Raw genomic sequence first — 11,333 nt, 5'->3', positions numbered from 1 at the left:
GATGAGATGATATATACAAAAAAGAGGATGAACAAACACATAGACTAAATAAAGATGCTGAGGATTTATCATTTGTATGTGTGTACCAATTTTCCTAAAAATTAACACTTGCATTTTCGTCGTTATTTAGTGCCGTTGTTTGGGTATTCTAACTTAAGAAAATTTGTAATTCGTTGAACATTAAACAATTCCTTGTACCAACACAATCCACGAACATTGGAATCCAACGATTATCAAATAATGTACAGCACGGAAAATAAGACAGAATAGCTACTAAAGGCAAATCCTATGCATTAAAATAAAGATTTAGAAGCATAAACAATATGGAAAAAAACACATACTAACGGCGGTTTTTTTTTTTTTTTTGGCCATCTAGTGCGCATTAAAAACAATTCAGTAGAAAGTTTAATCGATTATGTCAAAGATTGAAAAGAAGATTGTTTGATAACTAATCATCAAAACTACCATGGGAACATACCTCATACAAAAACACATACCTGTCAGTGTCATTTAAACTGAAATCATTATATCTATATTTAGATATAATCAAACGATTATTATGTCCCCTTAGCACGTAGATATGTGTATCAACAAGGAAGACAAAAAAGGTCAGATATTTTGTCAATCATAATTTATTTACAAAAAAGGGTAGCAATACTGTGTTCATCTAAAGCATAATTTCATCAATTTCAGCGACGCTGTAACATGTTAAGAGTAATTTACCTGTAAAACATGTATCATGCTAATTATTAAAACTATATTTAAGATACGGTGCTGCCTTGAATCAAAACAAATAATTCCTATCTATGAACTACGTGAAGCACGTGTTACAACTTGTACTGAAAATTTTCCTTGTGTTTTAAATAAACATATAAAATGGATAAAGAGTTTAACTGATTTCATAACGTCATAAAACGAATATTCAACTTTCATTTTCGATGAAAATATTCAGAACTGAAGGAAGCTACCTTATAATGATCTGGCCAATACAAAAAAAAATGAAAAATAGGAGCGTGTTAGATTAAACATTGGATATAGACGGTGCTTTTACAAAACATTATATAGCTTATGATGAAATCATTGAAAACTATGTTTATGGAGTACCACAGGAGAAGGTTCCGTTAATCTTAAAAGTATTGGGTTAATAATCTGAATTTAATCAAAGAAAGTGAATGAATCATAGTCAATAAAATTTTATATGTTCATTATCATAAAATGTCTGTCTCAATGGAAGAAACATTTGGAATCATTAGATAGGAATCACGGTGGGTATGGTTGTCCTGCGAGAGAACGTTCTGTGCTGGTGATTTGGCCCTGTCAGTGCTGGTGGGTCCTGATTCTGTGCTGGTGGGTTTGTTTACATTGTATCAGAACGGCAATAAAACGACTGTTTTGTTGCTTAATTTTTCTCTGATGCGTCATAAGTACCATGCAAAGTATATTACAACAATATTATATTGCAAAAGTCGTGCAAGTTCGTTAAACGGAATTGTCCTGGCGCTGTGCTGGTGATAAGAAAAACGGTCCTGGTTCTGTGCTCCTATGTCCTGGTTCTGTGTCTTTATATTTTTGTTAAAAGTGGCATATATTCAAGATCATTGATGCTGTACTGTTATTGACTAATTAACTGTTGTCTGCTTTCTTGAAATTGACATTGTTGTGAATCTGTTTACTGTTATTATGAGAGAAAAAATACCCCTTTTTTTAATTAACTGTAATCTTATTTATTGGCCTGTTAATGGAACTCTTCTTGTCCCCTTTTAAGATAAGAAAATATGTTTACGATTTTCGGGATTACGATCATTTTTTGCAAGATCACCAAAATACGTTGTAATTTATACAATACTTACATAAAGTAGATGATGTGGTATGTTTGTTGTCAATGGACAAATTTCCATAAGAAACCAAAGGAAGTATGTGTTAACAACCATACGTCATTGTACGACCTTCATCAATAACCCATAAAATAAAAATGTAAAAGGTTTTGCATAAAAATGGAGAGCAAACATATAGAACAAAAGACTTTCTGAGCGTTTGAATCATATGTCTTTAGCAGCTTAAAACACATTTGTTTGTGAACAATTTAGTGCTGACTATAAGAATGACAATAGTGATGCGGGTTTGTTTGTTTGGTTTTTTTTGTTTTTTTTTTTGGGGGGGGGGGGATAAGTTAGAGCGATGTTACAGTGAAAGTTTTAAGCTTGGAATAGTTTCCCGTAAGATTTAAAAGTTGTATTTTAAAAGTTCGATAGAATACTAAAAAAAATCACTATTTTATGAAAGGGCAGACTGGAATATGTCAATTTCGAAAATTAAAATACCTCGTAGCTTCGTACTACCAATTGAGTATAAAACAAGTATATAAGTTTAAAAAAGAAATTCTTAGATTAAACACCTACATTTAACTTTAAAAGGTCATAACAGTTTAAAACAATACACACACACACAAAACTGGTTTACTTTCAACTGGTTATTAACCCCAATCGCTATAAGATCACATATAAGCTCACCTGTGTCGAGGGGTCGTGTGAGGTTCATGTATTGTCTTCGCGTCCGCAATTACAAAAAGATATAATCTGAAATTACTTGACCAAATGTTACCAAATGATTTTGCAAGAGTGAATCTAGGAAAAACAATATTCATCAACAAACATGACCACTGTCTGTTAAAATGTATTCGAGTTTTTAGTTACAGCCGATTCCATTGAGTATGTAGGCAGGGGTAATATCTTTGGTTAGCTTGCTTGTTAGCTAAACCGTGAAGTCATTGTTAGGTAAGGTATACTACCCTCCTTTCGAAGTAGCCTGGTCCTACAGACATAAAGATGTGTCATTTGTCGGACTAGTGTACTCTTAAAGTAGGGTAGTTTACATAACCTAACAATGACTTTTCTGTTCAGCAAGCAAGATAATCAAAGATATTCCCTTTGTCTACACACTCATTAAAATCGGCTTTAATATTGAAAATCTCCAACCAATTAGGGCAAAACTTACCGAGTAAAAAAAATCAAAAGGCCAATGTCTATCTACTTTGCACATTTCAAAAAATTCAGATCAGATAACGAAACTGGGTCCAGCAACATTTATAAGCAATTTAAGATTTTGACCCTCACAGTTTCCATTCATCACACATATTCTCGTTACAACGAATCATTTTAAATACAAAAATACCAGTTGCAGCCTTTTGTTGAATATCGGATATTGGACGAAAGATGTTGCCCTTTTATGTAATTATGTAATACAAGTTACGATTATTTGAAAACACATATTAAACAGCCAAATGGATGCACAAGAGCTAAAATAGGAGTCATAGATCCTATTGACAACAATTATCTGCCCAATTTTATTGATTTTTTAACATTTGTTTTAAATATGACCAACTTCTTATCCAAAATCACCAGCACCGTATCAGGACCCACCAGTACAATGACAGGACCCACCAGCACAGTATCAGGACATGAATCAATTGAGAAAATGCTAAATTTTAATAAATTGCAATGGTTTTTTCACAAAATAGTTAGTCGTGTGGATTGCGGTATAGAAACGGACTCTATGAACATTTTTGTTTTATTTTTTCAGTTCTAGATTTTCTGAAAATGATCATTTTTGTGTTACGCTTACTGAAACAGTTTAGAGGGTCAACTTTTTAATGGTTTACATATGAACCCATAAGAAACAAAATTAAAAAATCTCAACTGTTTTCTTCCATTTTTTATGAGTGAAAACGTCAAAAATCATAATTTTCGTCTTTGTTTACATTTTTTTTATTGATCACCAGCACCCGTCAGGACCGAATCACCAGCACAGAACGTTCTCTCGCAGGACAACCATACCCACCATGGGAATGTGTCTTTAAATATAATATATAACTCATTAAAGTAAAAATAAAGATAGAAATCAATGAAGTTGTGTTACTCAGATGCGTAATTTAAACAGATAAAAAATTAACAAAGACATTCCTCGACAGGTGTTTCCTCAACAAATTTTCTATGTAGTGTTGTGTATACTCTTTTTTGTCAGTTTGGTCCTTTTCATTTTGAGGAATCACTTTGCCAGTTCATTATCGACTTATGACTTTGAATGTTCCTGTGGTATGTTTAGCCTCTCTTGGTGACGTACTGCATCTCTTCTGAATATTGATTTTTTTTTGTGTATTAATTCGTGCATGTAGTGTTTGTCTAATTTTCATTGCAAACATTTTAAGTAGCCACAATTTATCAACATTTTAAGACCCTCCTTATTTATCTAATATGTTATATGTTGTGTCTGTCAACAGATGGCATCAGGATTAGTATCCACCTTCCGAGCTGGAGGAAACTGGTTAGTTGTCACTGGTATCGACCTTGGAACAACATATTCCGGATATGCATATTCCTTCCGATCCGATTTTGAAATGGATCCGCTTAAAATAACGTCTAATGATTGGTCTAAAGACGGAGTCCATAGACCAGAAGTGAAAGCGCCAACTGTAATTTTATTAAACAAAGATCAATCGTTCAATTCATTTGGATATAGAGCACAGAAAATATATGGGGATCTTCTTGACGAACCAGAAGAAGCTTCGCAATACTATTTTATTCAAAACTTCAAAATGCAATTATATGACAAGATGGTAAGCACAACATAATACGTTTTATATTATTTTTCTTTCTTTGCTTGACAGCAGTTATGATGATTTGTTTAGTTTAGGCGAAAAATATACATACATGTATGGCCAAAACCAAACATGTATCGATCTCAAGCTTACATTCAGAGTTTTAAGCCGATGATGTGTAGCAAATTTTCTTAATTATTATACATATCTTATTCTTTGCCTACCCTTGGACAAAAAAATCATGTCGTATATGCCTTTTTAAAAGTATATATCTAGCAGTATAAATAAAACATTGATAGCTTAAGAGAATAATTTGAAACGACATCAAAATATTTAGTTGTTAAAAAATATTGACCTTATGTTAATCATGACTTCGTCCTTGTGTATTTCGGGTGCTGCAGTAGATGATGAGCCTCGATATCATTTGCAAATTACTCAATCTACATTCAAAATACAGTTATTTCTATAAAGCCTCTGTACCTCACCAAAAAAGTACTTTGTTCAACTCCACCAAAACAAAACAGTTGTAAAAACATAAACTAAGAACACACGGCCTGGACACACTCACTTGTTATATATAGATGCAGCCGCCTAAGTGGAAAGATTCCACCAGTTAAACTTAAGCTACTCCTTCCTTTCTTCTCTTAATGGTATCTCGTTAACATAAACACAAAAAAGTAAATTCACAAAAATACTGAACTCCAAGGAAAATTCAATCGGAAAGTCCCTTAATACATGGTAAAATCAAATGACAAAATACATCAAACGAACGGACAACATTCACATTCCTATCTATTGATAACAGAAAACAACCTAGACTGTGGAATGATGACGTCCAGCACCGGCACATTGATTAAATACAGGATCTAACAATAAGTTCATTGCAAATATTGTCTATCTGTAACTTTTACCTTTTTTTATCAAACGTTATGAGCTAAAACAGGTGAATAATTTTCACTTTAATTAAGTCCCACACCTTGTTTTCTTATCGTACCTTAAAATCACTGGGGTAAAGCTGATGACCGTAACTGCATTCACGGTCATCCAAGATGTCGGATGAAAAATTAGGTCAGTTTCTGTATTGTCTGTTAAAGTGTTTCTATATCATTTTCTTTACAAATCGTACATTGAAACGATGTAAATTTATAAAAGAATCAATCGGAAATCACTAATTACTTCTGAGAAATGTGCATGAAACGGGAAATTCGATTTGAAAAAATCGCCAAGATTACCGTAAATCACAATCGAGATGACCGTAACAGAATCAGCGATTCATAACAAGGCTGATCGTAACTGCTTTTAAGATGACCGTAATGTGTAAATGATGACCGTAACTTTTAAAGGATGACCTTCAATTCTAAGAAATATCCGTAATTATACAAATATCTTTTTGTATGAAATGATTGCCAAAAGACATGCAAATGAACAGGAAGGGAAAACATGCCACAAAAGCGCGATAAAATGACACCTTACAAGCATAATAAAAAAATAATGGGGTGCACAGCCTTCAACTGCTCGACAAAAGATTTTTGTTTGTTTCTGGGATGTTTTTAAAATAAGAAAATTGTCGTTTTATTTGTTTCTATTAACTTTTTAAAATTGTGTTACTATATCAAACATTACAGTTAACATTTATCGCTTTCTCGATAAAAACAGAGCTTCGATTCTTTTGTTCTATTTCAAAAGTGTTTCCGCCTGCATATATCAAGACAAATTAAGATTTTAATCTGCTTCGTCTGGAACCATACACATGGGCTCGATTACCAAATATTCGTATGTATTATTAATGTTTTTAATGCTCCATTTATTGGCATTATGTTTTTCTGGTCTGTGCGTACGTTCGTCCGTTCGTCTGTTTGTTTGTCCGTTTGTCCAGCTTCAAATTAAATAAAATTGAAACTTAGTACACATTTTCCCTATGGTATGATCTTTTTAATTCTAAAGCCAAATTACAGTTTTATCCCATTTTCATAGTCCACTAAACATAGAAAATGATACTCCTGAACGGTAAAAGTCAAAATCACCATTATTGAACTAGACCTTCATTTAGTTGTTAGTAACAACATATTAAAATTTTAAAAGCTTTGGTTGAACGGTTCATGAGTTAATGCAGGGACAACATTTGTTTGCCGCATGCCCGCCCCCCACCCGCCCGCCGTACATCCCCAAATCAATAACCGACATTTTTGTCACAAAATTCCGGTTAAAAAGAAATTTATGAAACATATTTATATCCGCTAACCGAGCCCTTATTGAGATCGACAAACTCAACAAAAAAGCTTTGAATACGATACGGACATTTCTAAGAATTGATGGTCATCCTATAAAAGTTACGGTCGTCCTATATAAATTACAGTCCGTCTTTACAAATTACGGTCATCCTTTACAAGTTACGGTCATTTTTTTACCAATCACGGTCATCCTTGTTTTATGTTACGGTCATCTTGAAAATATTTTGATTATGATTTACGGTCATCTTAACGATTTTTCCAAATCGAATTTTCCGTTTCATGCACATTTCTCGGAAGTAATTAGTGATTTTTGAGTGATTCTTTTATAAATTTACATCGTTTCAATGTATGATTTGTAAAGAAAATGATATAGAAACACTTTAACAGACAATACAGAAACTGACCTAATTTTTCATCCGACATCTTGGGATGACCGTGAATGCAGTTACGGAAGGTAATTCAAATAACAAACCATTCTTTTATGTGTTTTTCAAGACACTCTATTATCAGAAGTTGTCAAAACAATTCAAATAACAAACCATTCTTTTATGTGTTTTTCAAGACACTCTATTATCAGAAGTTGTCAAAATGTTGACAACTTAAAAAACGGAACTTATTTGAATACAAATCAGAAGATATGATATAATCACCATTAATATAAATTGGCGTAACAGTAATTAACTTAAGTCCATCATACGGCCTTCATCGATGAGTGAAACACATACCTTATTGCAATCTATAACCAAATGCAAGCAATAACAGAATAAAACGCGAAGTTATTTTAAAAAGAACCTTATTCTGGCGTTTTCAATTATGTTATGCTACTGTCTTGATATTCGACGATCTGTTCCTTGATTTATCCTGTGTGTCTGCGTAATTTTGTTTTCTTTCTTTTACCAAGGACATAAGCTTAGAAATGACAATTGAAGATGTATGTGGAAAAAAAGTTCCAGCAATTATTGTTTTCACGGAGCTATAAGATTTCTGAAGAATCACTGTCTTGGAGTATTCAATGAACGCGATTTGGAATTCACAATAAACGACATATTCTTCGTTATAACTGTACCGGCGATATGGACAGATGCAGCAAAGCAATTCATGAGGGAAGCATCTGAAATGGTAATCGTTCTTTATTATTTTACTAAAATGAGTTCAAGGGTAGTTTAGCATAACAATCTTTTTGACTGCATCAAAATTTTTATTTTTTTGGTTCAGCAAAATAACAATGGAATTGAAACGCATTTTCAAACGTGATATCCAAATTAAAACAAAGAACAAACTGAGCATTCCATTTGGGTTCTTTGTCAGTGAAATCGTTGATGCCAATCATCTCCCTTATGTTATTTATTTTTCTTTTAGGCAGGAATTGAAAACTCCCAGATGATATTGGCATATGAACCAGAGGCCGCCGCTTTATACTGTAGCCTACTTCCTGCAGATCAGGGCATTGCCAAATTCTTTCAGGAAAACCGAAAAATTATGATAGTTGATTTAGGCGGTAGGTCAAGCTATTGTACATTACATGTGTTTCTCACAACATTTTATTATGCGTAACTTGTATATGATTATTGTAAATGATGAATTGTATTTCTTATACACACACTATTTGTTTTTGACCATGGGTAATTATTAAAAGTGACTTTAAAGATTTGTATAAGTCTGAAACGTTGATGACATTTGAAAAAAAACAACAGATGATGGTTATTGGCAATGGTGAATACATTTGTACATATCGGCAAGTTTCGTAAACATACAACTGTCTTGCCTTTTCTGTTTCCTAATTGAATATTTAGTCCTACAATTATCTCGTGCATTAAGTGTCAATTGTGTATTTTATTCAATACGGTGATTTGAAATATAAAAAAACAATATTTCCACGATATATGAATTGATCGCCAGTGAGAACATTTTCCCATTATATCTTACTGCCATATATTTTAAAAACCGGACTTGATACTCGAAAATATTAGGCAATACCGTCCTGTATCAGTGCAGTAACGTCACATGGTCTTGTCCATACGCTTCAATTTATCAATGAAATGCACGCGACTTCATTCATACAACCAAACAACGAACCCAACGTTTTGTACGAGTACAAGTAGTTATACTTTGTATTCCATTTTACTTCATATTCTTTACAAAAACCGAAGGGGGTAAGACATATTGCCGATAAAAAGAACAATTTCATTTTATGTTTTGATACTGACTTTATCAGCTCGAATATCAGCTCGCCCTAGCGGATTCGCTTGATATTCTTACTAACAAAATCAGTATCAAAAATAAAAATGCCATTATTCTACATTTAGTCTGTTTTGCATCAATCTGAAATTTGTCTTATTTTACAGGAGGTACTGTGGATATAACGGTCGTCAAGGTTATTAAGAAAATTGATAAACTGACGTATTTTGAGCATGTCCATAAAGTAGAAGGTGGCGCATGGGGCGGTTATCAAGTCAACACACAATACGAACGCTTTCTTGAAGATTTATTCGGAAAAGAAATCATAGAGGAATTTAAGAGATCGAATATGTCAAATTTTATTGAAATGATGAATGACTTCGAGGTTGAAAAGAAAACTCTGTCTGATGAACTAAAAAAGTCGGAATCAAAATAAGTGGGGAACTTAGAAGTCAATATCAATTAAAACATGGTAAAGATATTAAGAAAACACTCGAAGAAAAGTTCAACGATCAAATTAAGGTTATTGGCGACAAGTTGAAATTTGATGTGGAGATTTTTAGATCGTTTTTTAATGAATGTATACAACATATTGTCAATCTGATTGGTAAAACGTGTGGTTTTAAGGGTTGTGAATATCCGTCCGCTATGATTTTGGTCGGAGGATTTTCTGATTCAAATGTTGTCCGTAAAGCCATAAAGGGGGCTTTTCCAGCTATCAAAACAGTTGTGTCCCCAGTTGGGGCAGTCTTGTCGGTCCTGAAAGGCTCTGTTGTTTTTGGACACGAACCAACAATTGTTACTGGCCGGGTATGTTGCAAAACTATAGGCGTAGCTCTTCACAGGCCATATAATCCTGCGATACACGTGCAAGAGAAAACATTCAAACTTGGTGGTAAGATACGCGTTGATGACTGTTTTGAAAAGATGTTTACCGTAAATGAAGTTGTACACCTAGGTCAAATGAAAACAATAGAGGTGCATGATTTACTTACTGATTCACAAGTGCAAAGTCGCCGAAAGCAACCCAAATCCATTGAGGTATATGCAACACAATCAGATGATCCTAAATACATAACAGATCCAGGGTGTGTACTTTTAGGTAGAATCACTGTAAATCCGCCTGGGGGTAACTGGCCGGAAGTTGTTGAAGGTTATATAGAAATGAAACCAGGTGGAACGGAGATCACTGTAAGATATCGTGACAAACAAACTGGTCTTATAACCGAGGGTCAAATTGATTTTATTTGATGAATCTTTGTACAAATTGAGTTCCAAGTCAATTTACTTATAGAAAAAAAATTATCTCAAGATTGTCATTATACCAATTAGATGAAAACAGATTCGATAAAACTTTTCAATTATACTTTGTCATAACATGTGCATACGTTCGTTCTGTTGATATACCATGTTATTGAATGAAAGTATTTCCATTTCATAAATAATTAAAAAAATAATTAGTCATAAATCATATGTTAATCATCAACAAAATATATGAACGATGTATCTGGATTAACCTCCATTTGGACTACAAAAATATTTCAAAACAAAGCAAGTATAAAACATGAAAACGTAAGGAGCTACATGACAAACAGGGCACTAAGAAGAAGGGCCTACCCAATACAAGGTCAACTTTGACCCAAAGGATGTACTTAAGTGAAATTCAAAAAATCTAGAAAATATGAAACTTATACTTTGAGTAAGAAGAGCATACGTTGAGGTATAACGTAAGTTTTACATACTAGTAGGTTTTAGAGCTCCCTTTCAAAATATGTGATTTCTTTAAATGGTTGGACAAGGCTGTCTCTGTCATATACCTTATACATGTTATACTTGCAGTGATATCATTTTGGTCTCAAATTGAGAAAAAATCAAATCCCGAATCTGCTGCAATTTAATCAAATGACCTTTTATATGAGCAAGTATAATCTTATGCATGAATGAAAAAAGGGTATTATCGGCCAAAATATTTTACCCTTTATAGAATGGTATAGTATTCTTGGCTTACAATTTTAACGCCAGACGTGCGTTTTGTCTGCGTTGTAATCTTCACTGGACCTTGAGTCACGCCGGTGCAGACAAAAGCATATTCAAAAATTAATAGGATTAAAAAAGAAATTCCCAAAGCAAAAGAAAAAAGGTAGATGTAGGGGTAATAGAAACTTATTTTTTTTTTCATATTTACAGAAAATGAACACAGCTGTGATATTTCATCTTGACCCTACTAGAACAGAGATACCATCAGAAACAAAACATCCACCTCCATTTTCTTTAAGTTTATGTTAGATGCTTTTGTTAATAGTATGCAATTTATTCAGCACAATTTAGAT

At 33.2% G+C, this 11,333-nt stretch overlaps 1 pseudogene; it reads left to right on the top strand.

Annotated features, from left to right (window-relative positions):
• Positions 1 to 563: 563 nt before the first annotated feature.
• Positions 564 to 10,423, top strand: LOC143058897 (heat shock 70 kDa protein 12A-like; annotated as a pseudogene).
• The last annotated feature ends 910 nt before the right edge of the window (positions 10,424 to 11,333 follow it).

Source organism: Mytilus galloprovincialis, chromosome 14, assembly GCF_965363235.1.
Source record: "Mytilus galloprovincialis chromosome 14, xbMytGall1.hap1.1, whole genome shotgun sequence".
In the NCBI taxonomy this organism is placed as follows: Eukaryota; Metazoa; Mollusca; class Bivalvia; order Mytilida; family Mytilidae; genus Mytilus; species Mytilus galloprovincialis.
The sequence above is the reverse complement of the archived record's forward strand: the minus strand, read 5'-3'. Positions and strand labels throughout refer to the sequence as shown.